This window comes from Oryctolagus cuniculus, chromosome 9 (assembly GCF_964237555.1).
Source record: "Oryctolagus cuniculus chromosome 9, mOryCun1.1, whole genome shotgun sequence".
NCBI lineage: Eukaryota > Metazoa > Chordata > Mammalia > Lagomorpha > Leporidae > Oryctolagus > Oryctolagus cuniculus.
This window is the reverse complement of record NC_091440.1, coordinates 116883545-116903997: the sequence shown is the minus strand read 5'-3', so window position 1 is coordinate 116903997 and position 20453 is coordinate 116883545. Positions and strand designations below refer to the sequence as shown.

Sequence of the window (20453 nt, the reverse complement as noted above, 5' to 3'; positions counted from 1 at the left end):
TCCTGGTCTCCCATGTGGGTACAGGGCCCAAGCACTTGGGCCATCCTCCACTGCAATCCCGGGCCACAGCTGAGAGCTGCACAGGAAGAGGAGTGACCGGGAAAGAATCTGGCGCTCCGACTGGGACTAGTACCCGGTGTGCCGGTGCCGCAGGCACAGGATTAGCCTATTGAGCCGTGGCGCTGGCCTACTCCTAGGTTTTTCATCACTTCAATTTAAAAATTACATATGTATACTCATGGAGTTCTTAAAAAAATTTACTTGTAAGGCAGAGTGACAGAGACAGAGCGATCTTCCATCTGCTGGTTCCCTCCCCAGGTGCCTTCAACAGCCAGGACCTGGCACTGCTGAGGGCAGGAATCAAGAACTCTACCAGGGTCTCCCACGTCAGTGGCCGGAACTCAAGGAACTGAGCCAGCAACTGCTGCCTCCCAGGCTCATCAGCAGGAAGCTGGACTGGAAGCACAGGGTAGCCCGGACTCACACCAGGCCACTGTGATATGGGATGCGGGCATCTCAAGCAGCCATTTAAATCACTGCCTCCACAATGCCCTCCCCACAAAAAACTTTTTTTTTTTTTTTAAACTCTGAAAAGGACCAAACAGTAATGCACTCCATGTGACACATGCAACATTAAATCAAAGCTCAGTTTAGTCAACAAATCATTATCCCCAGGCACTGAGAAATTCCTCACCTACAGATGGGGCAGGCATGGGTGGGAAATCCAACCCACAAGAGCAGGCTGAGGACCACTTCCTACTACAGAGACACAGCGAGTAGGGCAGGCAATGACTAGAGACGGGATGAGTGGGAACATCTACTGGCCGTTGCAGGACGCTGTGATGACAGTATGTCGGTCTGCAGCTACACAGCCTTCCAATAGAGCACAAGGCATGAGATGCATCTAGCACTGGCTAGATGATTGGCAGGTTTTGATCAGAGTAGAGATGGAATCTCTCCAGTATAAAAATCAAGATATTTTCCTTGTTCATTTAGCTTGCTTACTCAAGTTATATATTCATGTTGAAATATTTACTGAACACTTAAAATGCACAAGGGGTTAGTATGTCTACCACCAGGGACAAAGAAAGTACCGATGAAGACCATAAGGGACTTAGAGGATATCACTCAATGTGAGTTCACTAAGCTACATTTCAAACAAAGATGAGCTGCACAGTTACACTTTTCAAGCAGGCTATAGTAGTGGTGCAAATACCTCCTCAAAGCATACCTTATTCATGAGACAACACACAACTACTCGATTCTCCGGAGTAAAACTTTTATGTCAAGTTATCTCCACCACCCTGCCCCAGCCCTGCTCATCACCCTCTTCTTCCGCCTTTTTTCTAGATTTAATTTCCTGTTCAGACAAAAAGTTGAAATAGTTTCTATTGAACTTTAGCAGTGACCAATGACCCCTTATGTCATTATGGATCAAAAACATCTTTGTTTAAAACGTATACTGAATATATCCCAATTCATCATTACAACAGTAACTTACTGATTAAGTTTAAAATATAGCCTATTTAAAACCATGCTAAAGCATCTAAAGTGCATCCATGATAAATTTAAGGGGAATAAAAATATTCATGAATTCTCCATATACAGTACTTCTCCTTTGGGCAGAATCTTAGCCGGAAGCTGAAAATTCTGCAGCTTAAGAAAAAAAATGTGGATCTTGAATTAGGGTTGTCAAGTCAAATGAAATGAACTTGAAACCCTAATTCTATATTTCTATGCTTCTAAATTTACAAAAAGTATATGCTGGGAGTCATAGTATTAGGCAGTTACTAATTCCTCAAATTTGATATCTGTGTACATTAACATATAAAAAGCCAATTCAGATAATTTTTTCATTACCTTAACCATTATTCACATAAAAAATACTTATAGTAAGTCTTATTTCTTATTCCAGAAAACTAAAGTGAAAATAGAACATTTGAGAGAATTTCCCTACTGTCTTTGCCTCAACGAGGCTTAAAAAGGAGAAAGTATCTATTCTTCAGGAGAAAACTGAAAATTCTTGGTAAGAGACCTTGAAATCACAGAGCTGCCACTGAACTTGCATGAAAACAATTATACCAAAAACGTCAATATATCAAAGAGTTTGAAGGCTTTAGTTTGTGCAACATAAATACAATGAAATTAAAGTAGATTCATTCATCTACACAAAATGGAAGAAAAAAGCTATAAGCAAAACAGTTATATCCCAAACTAAAAACTTTCACAACATAACCCACTTCTTAAATAATGCTTTCAATCTAACTATCAAATCAGTGAACACAGTGTAATTCGAAAATATGTGAATTGTTAACAAGAAATAAATCACTAAAGGGCACACTGCCCAGCCTGCACAATTACTCTGAATTTCTAAAATTCCTTTACATGCTCAGATACTGTCTATAATATAGAATCTGCCATTATATTGCTCTTAAATTTTAAGTAAATAAGAATATCTATTTTGACACACATCACTGAAATACCCCAATAAAGAATTAAAAAAAAATTAGCAGCTTTAATTCACTATTCATGAGCTTAGATCAGTATTAATATCCTTTTAAAAAGATTATATAATGAATATTGTTTAGCATCTCCCTTGGGAACGCCTGAGGAATTCTTCATGTAATCGACTTTAAGTGGGGTGGGGAGGAAATTCAGATAATTTTCTGAGTATATTAAAAAAATAAACAAGGTAAACTAAAATTTAAACATAACAATCTTTTAGGCTTTAGAGCAATTTGTGAGTACCATGTATTTATGTAGTTTGGAGAAAAGGACAGACCAAGAGAAAGACATTACCAATCCCACATTTTAAAATGTTCAAGTCACTGGAACACTTAATGAACATACTTGCATTTCTTCAACACTTCGACACTACAATTACAGCAAGATGTACAGTAAGTAAATGCTTTGCACCGGGCACCTTGCCTGGCACTAGGGCTATAGGGACTCTTCACTACAAGATCCTTAGCTCAGAAAAAGGACTCCTGTTCATTCAGGCTAGCTATTTACCAAGAACACAGTAAAGCAACAAGAATTACTCACCAGCCTTCTTCAAGATCACGTTCTTAAAATGATAGACAATCAATCACAGGCAAGAAGAACACTGGAATAAAAATAAGACTCAACTCCTTTGTCTTGGGCTGCTCCCAGGGAGCACTGTGAGGGACTCGGCACTAAGGAAGTGCACTGTGGCTATCAGGCTGGCCCGCCACTCTGGAAGTCTGACACCACACTGACGTCACATGCTGACATGTCACTGCAGCCGCAAATGAAGGCAGTTTCCCCAAAGACTGCTGTGATTATAAATGCCTTCCAGCCGTAAGAGTAAATATGATTTCAATTCTCTTCAAACTGGCATGTAGCATAGAGTACAATATTAGAATACAAGGCTGCAAACAGTTTTTGAAGCAGATCTTTATTGTGAATTTCAAAAGCAATCTTAGCTCCAAAGAAATAGATATTTCCCATTAAAACTATAAACACACCAACTTAAATGACAGTTTTAAAAACTTTTTTCTTTCCTTGTTGTTTCCAAAGTTGATAATGTACTGGTTTTACAAATTCAGTCAACAGAAGATAAGAAGGTGAACAGCCTGGAATTCCACCCAGAACTGATGATAGCTGATCAGATTTACTGATCACGTTCTATGTCAATCGGCCTTTACAAACTCATCCGAACCTCAAACAAAGCAAAACCGGTTCTAGAGTTATCTTCATAAGGCTTGGAACAGCCAGCTAACCTGCCCAGAGTCACACAGTTGATGAGGAGCTGAATAGAATTCAAACCCTGGTAGCATCTCCAGTGCCTAGATATTTTATTATTAAGTTATACTAACTCACCAAAAAACTATGACTACATTGGTGAACATCCTTTTGGACTAGGGTTTGTATATATAAACATATATTTATTCAACATAAGGAAATCAAATTACACATGTTGCTTGCCACATACCTTTTTTTGATTCAGCGACATGTCACAGACAGCTTTCCCTGTTAAGAATCACATCTCTAGCTTATCTGATGGCTGTCCATCACAGTGATCTAAAGCCATGTCCTATTTATTTTCAGTCTTTTGCCACTGTAAACAATACTTAACATATATCACTGCCAGACATCTTTGTGTTAGCTGTGTAGGATAGTTTTTAGCAGAAGGAGGGATAAGTCAGCGCCTCTGCCACATTCTGAACATTTGCACACTTCGTCCTCTGTCAGAAGGTTACAATTTACATTCGTCTCTCAGTGCACTGCATTTCTCCTTTCCCCAAATCTCACTCACTCTGAATACTGACAATGATTTTTCTTCTTTGCAAATCTAATAGAAAATACATGCCATCATACTCTTCTAATTGTGTGCGTGTTTTAATTGCAAATGACTTTACACAGTTCTTCATATGCCTAGTCACGCGGGAAGTGGTCTCACTTAGTGGTCAAAAGCATGCTGGCTCTGGAGTTTTATGATCTCAGTTCAAGTCCAGCTCCTCTTCTCAACAGTTCTCTGACCACAGGCAAGTTACTTAGCCTCTCCTGGCTTCGATTTCCTTATACGGAAAAGAGACAATCATTTAATCCTCATGGGATTTTTTTGAGTACTATAGGAGAAAAACTATGTAAAGCAATTAGAACAGTGCTTACCCACATAGTAAGTGTTTAATTAAATGTTGACTCAGACTTAATGCTGACTCTTTTCTACAGCTCATGCCTTCCACCTAAAATGATAATTCTTAGCAGATTACAGGCAAACCATTTTATAAAACATACTGTATCTCGTTAGAATGCTAATAGCATGACAATTTTCAGATACCCCAATCTGAGTTGTCTTACAATTAAACCTAGCAAGTAACATAACTGGTGCTAAAAACATTCTTTTCACATGAAACTGCTATAACAAAAATTAAAAATAGCATCTCAAGTTGAGAAAACAAAATTGTTTCATCATGCAGTTTGAAATACAGAAAAGCAAGCCAACACAGTTTGCTATCACCAGAAGGGTTTGCATATGTTTTAGGAAAGCAGTGATTCATATTCTTTCTTTCCCATTTTTTTCAAAATGAAGATTTTGCTAGCTTCTATTTTGCTCAGTTTAAACTTCACACTGAAAAAGAAAACAAGCCCATTCTTGGAAACATCAAAAAGAAGTCAATGAAAGGGCTTATTTCCACAGTTCCAAAAGCAAAGAACAGTCCCCCCTAAATGACATAAATCATAACAGAATGTATGAAGGTTAAATGTAATAAGCTTATTATCCCTACCCTCAATCCAATTCAACCTAGCATTATATAATACAACCTTCAACTGTTCTCACCGTCAGCATAGTTATAACAAAATACCTCTAAAAACCTACTAAGAAGGAAGTTCTAAATTATTCTAGCGGATCTGATCTAGGTGTGTTCACAGCTGTGGTTGCTGTAAATTTATCCCATCTGAAGGCAGACATTTTAGTAATAAAATTGCAGTACAATATGTTGCACAGTCACCACAGTGGCGGAGCAGCAGTGCTGCCTACAGCTGCCAGGAGAAAAACAGTAAAATGAAGCAGCAGAGATCTGTCAAGACTCTGCAAATTGATCAGGGCCACTGAGAGCTAACAAGTAAGACAAGCTTTGGGTTTATGAAGCTACCAGCACCCTGCATGGCTTCTTTAGGAACTGGGAGGCTGAGACCCCTTCTTCCACCTACCCGCTGAGGCCATGACTAACCCCAAGGTAACACAGCAGTCAGCAGTGGACATAGAAGAGGGGGGAAGATCTAGCCTTGTCCTCTCGAGACCATAGAGCCTGAACTGACAGTTTAATAGGATGGAGCAAGCTGTAAACAGATCATTATAACATAACCTGATTTGCAGAATGCACAAGAGGAAATGGCTAAAGGCCTGGGGGAATCTGGAGAAGGCTTAACAATGTAAGTGACAGCTGACCTGACTGTGGCAGCGTGAGGGCTCAGACAGAGGAAGCTCACACAGAAGACGCAACCCACAGTTCCCACCTCTACAAGGTGCTCAACCAACAGAAAAATGATTCATTTAAGGAAAGAACTACTTTTCTTTTTAATTTATTTCCCCCCCAAAGAAACCTGTTATTTAAGGAATACAGACTTCATGCATTTCGTAAGTACAGTAATTGTTCGCACCGTGGCTGCCCTCCCACCCACTCTCCCACCCCTCCGCCTCCTCCCTTTCCCATTCCCAGAAGGACTTCTGTTTAAGATTGCCCAGCTTTGTGTGAACACTGACAAGGCAAACCGAGCCCAAAACCCGTCTTAGGAAAGCAGGCTGAACAGACTTGTGTGGATGGGTGCTCACTACTTTCTCAGGGCTAATAGACATCTTGAAATCCCTGGAGAGTCCTAAATCTCAGTCTGGATTCTCTCTTCACATAGATCCTTACTGAAGAGCAGGAACCACAGAAAGAGTCAGGCGAGGGCCTCTGAGGTACCCTCAACCGAATTCTGTGTGTCGGTGCCTTCTGCTGGCATGCTGTGCTGAGGAGTATCCACTTGTATCTGTCTCTTCTCAGTCCTGTTACTTCCTTTCTTGGCAGCACTTGAAGCTCCTGGCCACCGTCTCGAAAATGCCACCACCCTTGACTCTGACTTGTGTGACCTGGTCCCCAGCACTGACTTCACAAAACAGGCTTATGTCTAAATGACTTCAACCCAGCATCCGACTGTACCCTACTACCCAAACAGAAGTTTTTTTAATGGATTAGAACGAGATTGCCTATCAATCTCTTTTCCATAAAGTACCCTATGAGTTTAGCACAACATGAAACATGCAAATATTTTATCAATTGATTCTTCTTTTTAACCTCCTAGGCCATTTAATATAGATCTTTCAGATGAGAAAAAAGCGTAAAATGAGAAGAGCACAACTGTAAATTCAACCCTACATTTACACAGAGGCAAAGTGAGAATAATGATTGCTTCTGCTTCCTTCTTCCCAAATTTTCAAACTGTACCTTCATGATCTAAAAAGAATTACCAAAGTAAGACTAATTATAAAGTAAATTTTTTAATTTTTATTTTTTATTTATTTTTATTTTTAACTTTTATTTAATGAATATAAATTTCCAAAGTACAGCTTATGGATTACAATGGCTTCCCCCCCCATAACGTCCCTCCAACCCGCAACCCTCCCCCTTCCCACTCCCTCTCCCCTTCCATTCACATCAAGATTCATTTTCGATTCTCTTTATATACAGAAGATCAGTTTAGTATATATTAAGTAAAGATTTCAACAGTTTTCTCCCACACAGAAACATAAAGTGAAAAATACTGTTTGAGTACTAGTTATAGCATTAAAACTCAATGTACAGCACACTAAGGACAGAGATCCTACATGAGGAGTAAGTGCACAGTGACTCCTGTTGTTGACTTAACAAATTGATACTCTTGTTTATGGCATCAGCAATCACCCTAGGCTCTTGTCATGAGCTGCCAAGGCTATGGAAGCCCCCTGAGTTCACCGACTCTGATCATATTTAGACAAGGCCATGGTCAAGTTCTCTCCTCCCTTCAGAGAAAGGTACCTCCTTCTTTGAGGACCCATTCTTTCCACTGGGATCTCACTCGCGGAGATCTTTCATTTAGTTTTTTTTTTTTTTTAAACAGATTCAATACAGTTCATAGATAAAACTCTAAGAATATGATACTTTCTCTTTCACAAAAGTAAATTTAAAATAATTTGAAAATATAGTTTGCTCTCTCTCTTGCTAGGTTTCCTCATTATCTTAGCTGAGAAGTTGGCTATCAGATAAGGAGTAAATAAACTCACAGAAATTTAATCACATCTAATGATAATATGAGATGGGTTCCAAGTATCCCATGTACTGAGTGCATGGGTAACTATTACATCAACTGATGTCCAGAACAGAAGTAAACTCTCTGCCATCAAGACAGATAATCATTGTGAATGTCGGGCCGACAGCTTCTTCTAAATAATATGTTAGTCACCTTCACTTGACCCTGATGTAACAGTCTGGATATTTTCAATTTACTACCCAAAAAATGTTCAAGAGCTGATCCATGCTATTAAGCTGGTGTTCCTTTAGAGCTAAAATTTCGCTACACAGCAATTCCTGGAAAAATAATTGGAAGATCTGAATGATTTAAGAATCAAATTAATCCATAAACACCTGCTTAGGAAGAGACCAATTAGGATGAAAAAGTCCTTTATACCACTAGAATCCTCCTCCCTGGGAAGTCACGGCTACTCAAATATACTTGCTACTAAAGGGATTAAAAAATCTTTTAATTTGAGAATATCCAGTTTTGAGATCATCAATGAACAAGATGGCCCTCCAAGGTCAGTTTAATAAGACACTGACTCAGATATTTTCTATTCCCTTTACATTTTTCTTTCAATCCTTTCTAGACTTTCTACTCTTTTGAGTGAGGTTAGTTGCCACAACTTCCTCCTTCAAAAGCCTGTTAACAGGCATTTCTCACCAATTAACATTATTTAGATCCAGCTCAAATGTCACTTTCTCAGAGATCTCTCCCAATCTCCCTTGTTTAGGTAGTTCCAGTACTGGGTATTAGGAACAATCAGCATGACTAACATTAGGGTCATAAGCTCGAGTCCTTCCACCCCTAAGAATCTGCCAGTAGGGATGCATCTGAACTGCCTTCCACAACAAATATAAAGTGTACATTTGAGGAGGCTGGATTAACTCAAATAGGTTCATTTATATGACCAGATATCAGCCAAAATGATCTGCAAGACAGCAATGATGTGGGCATTAAAACTGATCATCTATCTTCCCTTTGTTCTTATTATCCTATGACATCAACTTCTGAGCTAGAGGAGAAAAGTGTGATTATTTTTATCCTCCTTTAGCATATCCAAACTCTTTATAATTATCTTTGAGTGCTTGAAGACAACTTCACTTGATGTGGAGAAAAATGAATTCTGAATGGTGAATCTTTATATTTTTCACTTTAACCGTTACAGTTATAGGGAAAACTTCTGAAGTGTGTATATATATATATATATATATATATCACATGTAGCATGAACATTTTACATGCGAATATATGTTTTTGAATGATAGTTTATGATTTTTAACTGTACATATATTTTCATTCTAAATTATAAAATCTAACTTGTTTTCTACTGAGTCTAATTTACCAACAATACTTTTATTATTCAAGTACTAACAGTCCATTCTGTATTTGTACCATCTGCTGGGAAGAGACATGGCCTGTTTCTGATGCAGGAATAGCATCAAACATTATAATATTACCACTTTCATTATCATCAAAAAATAGGCCTCAAGGAAACTCTAGAATGGTGGCTTTGTGTGTTGGCTTGATTTACTTAATAAGAAACTTCTGTTTACTCTTGCAAAGAAGCAAGAAAATATTCATGTTTTACTACCACTGAACAGGACAAAAGATATTACACAAACTCATGATTCCGACATAGCCTTGGGAACCTAAGAGACACTTCTGTCTCTACAACTGACTCAACGAAAAGTCCTGAAACACTAACTGACTTCATAAACTGTCCTTTGCTCATCACAATACTATATAACAGACCTATCAGAAGGTCTTGTGTCAACAACTCCAAACAAGACCATTTGCCTGCCAAGAACAAGTTTTACTCGGGCATGGGTATTCTCCTCTAGCGACAAACAAACAAAACCAAGCATCTCTTTGCCATGTAGTGATTGGGAAAAACAAAAACAAAAACAAAAATCCACAGGTTTTAACTTCTATACTTCGACACTCACATTTCTGACAAAAGGGAAAACTCCTTCATCTGTTTTCATGCTTATTTTTTTTTCTAAAAGATCGGTTTTATTTATTTGTTTGAAAGTCAGAGTTACACAGAGAGAGAAGGAGAGGCAGGCAGAGAGAGAGAGAGAGAGAGAGAGAGAGAGAGAGAGGTCTTCAATCTGCTGGTTTGCTCCCCAATTGGCTGCAACAACTGGAGCTGTACTGATCAGGAGCCAGGAGCTTCCTCTGGGTCTCCTATGTGGGTGCAGGGGCCCAAGGACTTGGGCCATCTTGTACTGCTTTCCCAGGCCATAGCAGAGAGCTGGATCAGAAGTGTAGCAGCCAGGTCTCGAACCAGCACCCATCTGGGATCCCAGCACTGCAGGCGGTGGCTTTACCAGCTACACCACAGAGCCAGCCCCCTTCATGCTTACTTTCTACAAATTCACATATTTTTTTAAAGATTCATTTTATTTATTTGAAAGGCAGAGTTACAGAGAGAGAGGGAGAGATGGAGAGAGAGAGATTTTCCACCTGCTGGTTCACTCTGCAAATGGCCACAATGTTTAGGGCTGTGCCAGGCCAAAGGCAGAAGCCAGGAGCTTCTGGGTCTACCACATTGGTGCAGGGGCCCAAGCACTTGGGCCACCTTCTCTCAGGTGCATTAGTAGGGAGCTGGATGGGAAGTGGAACAGCTGGGACTAAAAGCAGGCTCCACGTGGGATGCCAGCATTGCAGGTGGTGGTTTTTCCCAGTATACTACAATGCTAATCTCTTTTGTACAAATTCTATGACGGACATGCTTTTAAAATTTTTAACATTTTCAATTAAGAAAAAGTTATTTCTTTTCATCTACTTGAAAGAGAGAGAGAGAGAGAGAGAAAGTGAGTGTTCTTCCATCCATTGGTTTGTTCACCCACCAAATGCCCGCAACAGCCAGAGCTGGGCCTAGGAGCTAGGAACTCAATGCAAGTCTCCATGGTGACAGGAACCCACCCACATGAAACATCACCTGTTGCCATCTGGGGTCTGCATAAGCCGGAAACTGGAAGTAGATCCAAGATTCCAACTCATCCAGTCCACTATGGGGGATGCAGATGTCACAAACAGCAACTATACCTCTGTACCAAATGCTCATCTCCCTTTTCTTTTAAAGAAAAATATTTATTCTTGCTTTAGATGTTTATTAGAAATGTTACATATATTGTTATCTAGTATTAAAAAATTTCAAAAAATCTGGGTTGAGACTTTAATTTCCTCTGCTAATAATAGTCGCATCATTTGTTTGGTTAACAAATATTTACCAAGTGTAGTATACTTTCTGTAAAAGAAGCATGTTGCTAGATCTTGTAGGAGATTCACAAAATGAAAAAAGAAATGAAATGTTTGAAGGTGGCTATGTGGGAAGTTAAGCATCTAAAATACAAGCAAGAAAAGTGGATAACATAAAAGGACTGTAGGCCAGACTGTGCAGGTCACAATTCTTGATCAAGCTTCAGAAAATTATTGCACCTTTGTACTTTGGTTATAGTCCTTTAAAGATTTTATTTATTTATTTATTTATTTTTATTTTTAAAAGATTTACTCACTTATTTGAAAGTCAGAGTTACACAGAGAGAGATGGAGAGGCAGAGAGAAGTCTTCCATCCCATGTTGCACTTCCCAATTGGCCACAACAGCCTGAGCCCCGCCGATCTGAAGCCTGGAGCCAGGAGCTTCCTCCGGGTCTCCCACGCAGCGGGGCAAGGGCCCAAGGACTTGTGCCATCTTCTACTGCTTTCCCAGGCCAGAGCAGAGAGCTGGATTGGAAATGGAGCAGCTAGGATTCAAACCAGCGCCCATATGGGATGCTGGTGCTGCAGGCGGTGGCTTTACCTGCTATGCCACAGTGCCAGTACCTCATTGATTTATTTAAAAGGCAGAATTACAGGGGCAGGAATGGGAGAGAGATATCTTCCATCTGCTGGTTCATTCCCCAAATTGCCCCAATCATAAGGGCTGGGCCAGGCTGAAGCCAGAAGCCAGGAACTCCATCTCAGTCTCTCATGTGGGTGGTAGGGGCCCAAGTACTTGGGCCATCTTCTGCTGCTTTCCTAGGCAATTAGCAGGGAGCTGGATTGGAAGTGGAGCAGCCAGGACTTGAACTGGCACTCATATGGGATGCCAATGTCAAAGGTCGAGGGTGAACCTGCTGAGCCATAACACCAGCCCCATGTGCCTCAGTTCCTTATCTCCAAAATGAGTATAACAATAGCACCTTCCTGGTATAACTGCTATAATTATATGAATGAAAATATAAAAACCTCTACAACAGTGTTTAACACACAGAGTTCATTGTGCAGTCATGAAGGACATGTAGGTCATAAAGAGCAAAGCTCACCCCCTATAAAGATGGGGAGACTCTGGAGAGTAGAAAATAGGAAGTCATGAAACAATAAATGGAATGGCTAGTTGGCTCAGTTACCACGTGGTGATTTAGAAAGGCAGGTGAAGAGCAAGGCTGAAGGCTGTGAGCAAGACAGAGCCACAGGGAGCTGAAGAGAGAGCGTTGTGACAAAAGGAGAACGAGCAACAGAGTTTTTAAGTCATAAGGAGGGCTGGCAAGGGTCTGGATTTAACACAAATGCCCTTGAAAAAGGGGATTATTGCTCGAAGCAGTTTAACTTCCTATGAAACAGGACTTAGACTGACAACCTCACCACACCAATTACAAGCACTAAGCAGGGGTCTCCTTCCATAGGCCAATGGTAAAGAAAATGAGATTTGATGGTCTTAGGAATGAGCATGACTCGGTTTATATTACTGTCCAGATTTTCAGTGGAATGTTCTTGAATAAAGGTTTTTCCAAAACACCAGTGAACTTTCAACAGGGTCCACCTTCGACACCAGCTGCAGCGGCAGACTGGTCACTGCCATCACCTTCCCACTGCTTCTTGCTTGCACAGTTTTATTCAGGGAAGGGGTGCACCCAGCGGGAGGTGCATGGAGTGTCCAGTGGGACTCAGGGCAGGCAGGATGCTTTTGCAGGGGCTGACGCTATGAGAGGAAATTGTGGCCCTTGTGATTCTTCTTCCTTTTGGAGGCAGTGACAGCCATTTGGACCATGAAGTAATCATCTAGGATGCTGAGGCAGGAAATCGAAGGGAAGCAGGACCCTGACTGCCACTCTCACAGGCTTGTCTCTGGGACTGCTCTGCTGGGAAGAGCAAACCACCCAAGCAGCTCCTTGCCGAAACCCTGGGACAGGGGAGAGGACTAACTCTCTAGGAGTAATTATTACTTACACCCTGGGGCTGAGGCAGCTCCCCTTGGACCAGAACAAAATCTGGACTCTTTCCAAATAGGAAGGAAGCTGGAGGAAAGTGGAGAGCAGCTTGGTAGGCACCAAGAATGGTTCATCACGTTTATGTCAATCAAAATGTAATCCAGCATGGAAAACCAGTTCAGTGCATTAAGTGACTAGAAACAAGGAGCCACAAAAGGGAGACTCAGCTGCTGAAACTGTTTTGCATCAAAGAGAATCTCACAAAGGATGTACCCAACTGGAAGCTGAAAGGATGTAACACACTCCCTTACAGAGTAAAATTACTGTCAATCAAGTAAAAAACATCTTAGAAATTGCTATACAGTAATATTTTCCTACTCTAGTAAACTAGCCTTTGCATCTGTACCTCTCTGGCTCCAAAACTGGCTGAATATTTCAAAAATGCTCCTTACAATTAGAAATAAAACAAAAAAGGAATAAAGTATATTAATTTAAATAATTGATCAACTTCAGTTCCTAAATATCATTTTGAAAAATTTTGTTCAGATGCTTGAGCATCACTTGCATAAATAAATTACAATACCCAAACAGGAACTTCAGAAATGGACCAGTTTCATGGTTCACTTTGAAAAAGTTCATACTGCATATGCTAGAGTAATCCAACAACCATAACAAACTCTTGATTGTTCAGAATTTACTCTGGAAGTCGTGCAGCCAGGTCAGAATCCCAACAAAAATATTTAGTGTTAAAAGAATGTAAAATAATACAACCACTGACGGGAACAGTTCAGCTCAGACACACACAGATTTTCCACCTGACTCAGCAAATCATTTCCTAGATATATATTCCCAAAGAGTTGAGAACAAGTATTCAAACAGATACTTGCACATGATGTTCATAGCGGCAATATTCACAACAGCCAAAGGTACATCAATGGATGAATGGATAAATAAAATGTGACATGCAATGGAATATTATTCAGCCACAAAATGAACAAAGTATTGATACATACTACAACACAGATGAACCTCAAAATCACTGTGCTAATGCAAACAGCTGGACAAATGATCACCTATTGCATGATTCTCTATATTAGAAATACCATAAAAAGGTAAATTGCCAGGGGTTTTGGGAAGGGGAAATGATGAATAACTAATCAAAGGGCACAGGGTATCCTTTTGGGATAATAAAAATGTTTCGGAACCATATAGAGGCAATGGTTGGACACCACTATGAATGAGTCCATTAAATGCCAAATCGTGATTTAAAATGGTTAATCCTATGCCATATGAATTTTCCTCGAATTAAAAGGTAAGCGATACAGCATCAATATGAAATATTAGAGGGGTTAGCGTTGTGGCATAGCAGGTTAAGCCTTTGCCTGTGTCGTCGGCATCCTATATAGGAGCCAGTTCGTGTCCTGGTTGCCCCACTTCTGATCCAGCTCCCTGCTAATGTGTCTGGGAAACAGCAGGAGATGGCCCAAGTCCTTGAGTCCCTGTACCCATGTGGGAGACTTGGAAGAAGCTCCTGGGTCCTGGCTTAAGCTTGGGCCAGCCATGGCCATTGTGGCCATCTGGGAAGTGAACCAGTGGATGGAAGATTCTCTCTCTCTCTCTCTCTCTCCTCTCATACTGTTCTCTTTATAACTCTGCCTTTCAAATAAATAAAAAGTAAATATTAAAAAAAGGAAATATATAAAGATTTCAAGGAAGACGCAGATTACAATTTAATCAGTGCTAAGCCAGCAGTACTTCCAACAACAGTTCTTCCCCTGGCTGGATATCCGCTGGTATCTTCTTCACTACAGCCAGCATTCCAAGGAGACTTAAGGCAAGTGTCCATTCTGATACTCAGATTAATATGCACACTGAGAATGGAACTAGTCCAGGAGACAGATGGTAACGTGCATTCTGATCTAAATCACAACTAGAAGACCCTGCCAGTTTACTACTGCAGAGATTCCCTAGGGAAAGTCTTTGGGAGTCGGGGGCCCTCGAACATCACCTTACAATGCTTCGTTGCTGCTTCTCATGAGAAAATGGGACTAACAGTTTGTGTCTTCCTGAATGTTTTCCCTAAACAAGGGCCTTCAGAGCAGTGCTTCTCACCATATAAAATAATGTTAACCAAGGGGAAGAATGAGCACAACTTGCAAATTTCTGCACTTCCAGCCCACAGATTCTCTAATTAAAACTCCATTTTTGGGGTCTGCAGCGTAGCATAGCGCGTTAAATCACTGCTTACGACACTGGCAGCTCCCATCAGAGTGCTGGTTTGAGTCCCAGCTACTCTGTTTCTGATGCCGCTTTCTGCTAAGGCCAAGTGGGAAAGCTGTGGAAGCTGGCCCAAGTACTTGGTCCCCTGGAGCCCTAAAATACTTGGATAGTAAGATTTTTACCCTTGGGGTGGATGGGGGATGGGGGGCTGAGAGAAGCAGTAGAGGTCAAGTACTGCTGGGCACTTCATATCACATGGAATAAAGAGACTGCATAAACCCTTTTCACTCATGTCTGCCCCTTCTGTCCTAAAACTGCCAGCCCACTGTGACTCAAAGAAGTGCGAAGTTCAATTTTGACAGATTATAATATATTTATAAAATATAAAACACATCTTCACAAGCAACTGATTATAGATTTTATTACTGAAAATGCTTCAAGTAGAAGGAGAGAGTCGGGGCTGACACTGTGGTGTAGTAAGTTAAGCTTCTGCCTGTGGTGCCAGTATCCCATATGGGTGCTGGTTCAAGTCCTGACTGTTCCTCTTGCAATTCAGCTCTCTGCTATGGCCTGGAAAAGCCGTGCAAGATGGCCCAAGTGTTTGGGCCCCTGCATTTGTGTGGGAGACCCAGAAGAAGCTCGTGGCTCCTGGTTTCAGATCGGCCCAGCTTCAGCTGTTGTGGCTACTTGGGAAGTGAACCAACAGATGGAAGACCTTTCTCTCTGTCTTTACCTCTCTGTCTTTCCTTCTCTGTCTGTAACTCTGCCTCTCAAATAAATAAATAAAATCTTTAAAAAGAAAAAAAGGAAACAGTCACTAAGGCAATCTGTCTAAAATTCCACAAATTATTCACACTTAGGAATACTCCATAAACTGAAGGCCATGGAAGTTTAATCATGTCTTTCAACAACAATTTAAATTTTGAAATTTCACAGGATGTCTTTGAGTTCTAAATAAGGTGTTTTTTTTTTCTGGTGAAATTTTTTTACCAAGAAATGTGGAAAACTGGGTCATATTGTATCAAAAGCAACACCCACTAACAATATGGGCAAGAGAGGGAGAAAAGGAGTTAACAGAATTCTGCCCATAAATGAAGAGACATTCAGCTCAACCAGAGTTCTCCGAATTTGTCATTCCTGAGCACCTCTGAGATTTCATCATATGTAACTATCACATTATTAAGAGTAGTTGCCAGTGCTATGGTGCAGCAGGTTAAAGCCCCAGCCTGTAGTACCAGCATCCCATATGGGTGCTGGTTTGAGTCCTGGTTGCTCCACTTCTGATCCAGCTCTCTGCTTTGGCCTGGGAAAACAGTGGAAGATGGCCCAAGTCCTGGGGCCCCTGCACCTGAGCAGGAGACCCGGAAGAAGCTCCTGGCTTCAGATGGCACAGTTCCGGCCATTGTGGCCATCTGGGGAGTGAAACAATGGATGGGAGACCTCTCTCTCTTTCTTTCTCTCTCTCTTTCTTCCTCCCTCTCCCTCTCCCTCTTCCTTCTCCCCCACTCCCCATAACTGTGGCTTTCAAATAATTAAATAAATCTTATTTAAAAAAAAAAAGAGTAGTTGTGGGTTACTTTTTAAAAAAATCAACTTAGTGGTGGGCATTTGGCACACTGGTTAAGACAGGATTTGGGACACCTGCATTGCATATTGGAGTGCTTGGGTTTGAGTCCTGGCTCTGCTCTCAATTCTAGTTTTCTGCTCATGTATACACTGGGAGGCAGCAAATGATGGCTCAAGTAATTGGATTCCTGTCACTCACATGGGATTCTGGGATTGAGTTTCCGGCTCCCAGCTTCAGCTTGGCCCAGTCCCAGCTGTGGTACATTTTTGGGGACTGAACTAACAGATGGGAGATCCCTTTATCTCTTTCTGTCTTTCAAATATAACAAATGGATAAAATTTTTAAAAATTTAAACGCAATTTAAATAGGTTCATCCAAAGCAATATCTGTGAAATTACAGGCTTTTACTCATCAGCTATATTGTTGCCTAACACAACATTAAAATGAGAAAATTTCATCCACATACTATGCTATTATGCTGTAATTAACTTCAGAGTACTTCAGTATTACCAGTGGAGGAAGGTAGTTAACTACCTTATCAGCAACCCACATTCAGGGATGCTAAGACAACCACCACATAAGCCTTCCAATATCACTGTCTAAGTCTGTATCACAGGGTTCATTAATCCCCATCAGGGATATCAGAAATATTTCTTCATGGTGAGATGAGTGACATTTAAAATATGTGGTGGGCTCAGGGTTTCGCACAAACAGGAAGAATCTGGTGACACCAGCAGCCAAACCCTTTTACAGTATTGGCCCAGGAAAGAATTGCATTCGGCTCTCTACCCCTCTACATGAAGGATTCTGCTTCCTGAAAGTTGTGTGGGCTGCTCCCTATGTGAGAACACAGTCATCTTTAGAGTGAATGTTTCATGTGAGGTGCCTGTTAAATGCCTAACAACAGAGTGGGTGCTTCATCGTTGGTCTTCCAAGTGGATGGCAGGGGCCCAAGAACTTGAGCCATCCCCGTCTGCCTTCCCGAGAGCACTAGCAGGAGGCTGGATTGAAGTGGGTTAAGTCCCCTTATAGGAAAACTTTAAAAACTGTTTTTATACCTACTTGCTAACAGTGTGGTCTAGAATCTGCTTCCATGAACTAACACAACTGGGAGCAAGGCTGTGGGGAAGGCAACACAAGCAGGCCTGTGCTGGAGGTACTGTCTCAGCTGCAGAACACCCCAACAGGGTGAATACGGTTATGAAGCAAGCCACACACATGTGTCTGGCTTCCTAGCACACATGTAAGTTGCACCTGCACTACGTGGGAGGCTACTGTGCATAGCAGTATGTGTTAAAAAATGAATATATCTTAATTTAAAAATGTTTCATTGCTAAAAAAGAGACGACCCTTCTCTCTGTCTATAACTCTACCTGTTCAAAAAAAAAAAAAAAAAAAAGTGATGACCCTTGATGGCAGTCTGAGCCTTGCGGGAGTCCTAACCTTTCTGTGGGTGGAGGGCCCTGTGCAGTGTCGCCAGTGCAGACCCATCAGGGTGGTGGCTGTGGCAATTTCTTTCTTTCTCTTTTAAGATTTATTTATATACTTGAAAGTCAGTGTTACACAGAGAGAGAAGACCTAGAGTTGCACTGCTTAAAATACAAGCCACGTAAAGGACATAGCACATCAGTACCAGGGCTCTGGCAAGCACGCTCCTTTTCTGTACTTCTGTCAAGCTTAATGATGCAGACTGCAAGTCAGTTAACTGATAACTTTTCTCGAGAGGTATTGGGCATTTTATCTGCAAATGTGACTAATAACAACTTAAAGCAAATTAACTTCTCTATTTTCTGTAGAAATTACAACTGCATTCAATGAGTCAACATGACTGACAGAAGCATTCAACCAAAGGTTTCAAGAAAAGCAATTTAAGTTTCTTTGACTTTCTTTGTGTGAATTTGTTTTTTGAGAAAAAAAATAAATCTCTGGCAAGAGTATTAACTACCGTTCTGTTGTGTGCTTGACAAAATCAGAGAGCAAAGTGCCTCAGCTATTTCAGTTTTTTAAATGATTCCCTCCACATCCACCAAAACCAATTAATTATATAAGGATGCTGTACCTGCCATCTTTCCCTGCATGCTAACCAGGAATCCAGGCTATACATTAATAGAGGACAACCTCCCCCTTGGAAAAGTGCACAGGAGACAATCGCAATTAACGCCTAAGACTAAAAGCAATTTAGATGTATTTAATAAATGAAAGAAGATGTCAATTGGCAACAAGAGTATGCTTTTAAAGTAACAACAGATAACCTGGAAGTATTCAATATATGGTAAATAAGCCCATCCAAATTAGGACTGCTGATTCAACACAGGAACTAAAAAAGAGAGGAAAGAAACGAACAATCTAAAATAGCAAATACTCAAATGATTCACAAATCCTTTACAGCTGCTTCTGAAATAGCATACACACCATCTAAACAAACAAGAAAAACTCAAAATAAATATACCCTATCAGATTAAAAATAGAAGTATAACCGACAGATTTTGTCATTAAAATGTTTGATCCCATCAAGTTTAGACATACAATTATATTTTAAAGTATTTTGTATCTTACCAAATACATAGCTTCTTTTTAAGTGAACTATAGTAGATTAAAAAAGAATACAGTGACACACAGAAGAAAACAGATAAAAATAATTCACTGGTCCCACTGCCCAGGGTAATGTGCTGATACACAAAAACAGGTAAACCAAACACAGATGACAAGCAGTGCAAAAGTGCAAAGTACCTTTATATTAGGTACTTCAGATATACAAATTATTATAATCTCCTTTTTACGGAGGTAAAATCAATCACCCATTTGTAGACATTTTTCCCCTCACAGAGAACACAGTATATTCCATGGAGGGATTTCTATTTTGCCCTCTTGTGGATATTTTTGCTAAGACTATGAGTTTTTAAATGTGGGAGAACATGTTGGTATCTCCTGTTGGGTCTAATGAAGTTCACGTTTCTTTCCCAAACAGGAACACAACATTTTTATTTGGGTGTTTATTAGCACTCCCCATCCTTTACTGTTCTTGCCAACTAGGTTAAATAGGTACTGGGCTTATTTTATTTAATGTGGGGTGTCTTCAGCTTCTACCAGTGTCAAGTCTTGGTGGATGATCTTCCTTTCTAACTTACTGAAGTAACTGCCTTCCTTGACCTGTTGTCACTGACTGCTTGAACTGTCCCTGGTGGCCAGCCTCCAAAAGAGTGCTCAACCACCCAGAGCAGAGCTGCAGAGCTGCAGAGCTGCAGAGCCAAGCCTCTGCCACTGACTTACAGGAAAGGCTTCTGTTGTTGTAATTGGTACAGTTTTGGGGGGGGGGGTGAGTTTTGCTCCACAGCACTAGATCAATGAGTGTCATCCATCTGATTTTCCATAAAACTTGCAACTATTATGCAAATCCTCTCAAATTTATTTATTTATTTATTTTTAAATCTTCTCAAATTTAAAAAGCACTCTTCTCTCTTTAATTTCTCTCCTGCCAAACGCCTCTGGACAGCTGACACCAATCACACCATTAAAACTGCTTTCTTAAAGGTCAATCGATACTCTCATAATCACTACATCAATGTCTCGGTTTCCTTCTTCTCCCCTTGATGCCTATGCAGCTTTGGGCAATGGGAAATCTTTCCATTCTTGGCTTCCACGACACTGCATTTTTCCTTAGCTCTGACCCAGGTCTCCGGAGTA

General features: G+C 40.6%; 1 protein-coding gene across 48 annotated transcripts in view; it reads right to left on the bottom strand.

The window, feature by feature from the left end:
• The window catches only part of PLEKHA5 (pleckstrin homology domain containing A5), a 265114-nt gene that overhangs the window by 130280 nt on the left and 114381 nt on the right, over window positions 1–20453 (bottom strand). Inside the window, exon 1 of one of the 48 annotated variants that reach the window (XM_070048508.1) lies at window positions 3046–3452. The exons of 43 other annotated variants lie outside the window; for them this stretch is intronic. The gene's annotated coding sequence lies outside the window, so the exon portion shown is untranslated. Of the gene's footprint in view, window positions 1–3045; window positions 3453–20453 lie in introns of those variants that run through there. 4 more of the 48 variants (XM_070048495.1, XM_070048497.1, XM_070048503.1 and 1 more) reach the window with 4 other exon arrangements.